This window comes from Sinocyclocheilus grahami, unplaced genomic scaffold (assembly GCF_001515645.1).
Source record: "Sinocyclocheilus grahami isolate Dianchi unplaced genomic scaffold, SAMN03320097.WGS_v1.1 scaffold1440.1, whole genome shotgun sequence".
NCBI lineage: Eukaryota > Metazoa > Chordata > Actinopteri > Cypriniformes > Cyprinidae > Sinocyclocheilus > Sinocyclocheilus grahami.
In genome coordinates this window covers 310777-311532 of record NW_015506619.1, presented here as the reverse complement: position 1 = coordinate 311532, position 756 = coordinate 310777, and positions in this window count along the sequence as shown.

Below are 756 nucleotides of genomic sequence, written 5' to 3'. Positions count from 1 at the left end.
ACACTTAAGGTGTTTGGTCACATTTAACTGCTTAAAAGGAGTATGCGAACATATCAATGCTGTCTTTTTATCAGTCCCAAGAATAAAATGTTATTGTAAAGCGTAGTCAGCGTAGTTATCAATGCACATAATTACTAGACATTGCTGCAAATATAGTGAAACTGCTGTCTGTCCCGATTAAACCCATTCAAACATATAGACAGTGCAGTTGTTTGGAACTATTGAGAGCTCCATGAACCACTTGACCGCATGGCAGCAAGATCAAAGCATGCTGCAACTTTCTCAATGGCTCTGCATGTAACGTACATACGTTTTGGTATGCTTTAGAATGCTGCATTTTGAAAGCAAACTTATTTTGAAGTTTTGTTGTGAATTAATGAATGAGGCATTTATATAGCTCTTTATTGTGTATTGCTGTGCACCCAAAGCGCTTTACAATCATATGAGGGGGTCTCTCCTCAACCACCACCAGTGTGCAGCCTCCACCTGGATGATGCGACAGCAGCCACAGTACAACAGAACAGTTTGCTCACCACACACTAGCTACAGGTGGAGAGGGAAAAAAAGATAGCGCTAATTCAGTGGATGGGATTATTAGGAGGCCATGATTAATAAGGGCCAGTGGACAGAATTTGGCCAGGACACCAGGGATACACCCCTACTCTTTACAAGAAGTGCCATGGGATTTTTAATGACCACAGAGAGTCAGGACCTCGGTTTAACGTCTCATCCGAAGGACGGTGCTTTTTACAGTAT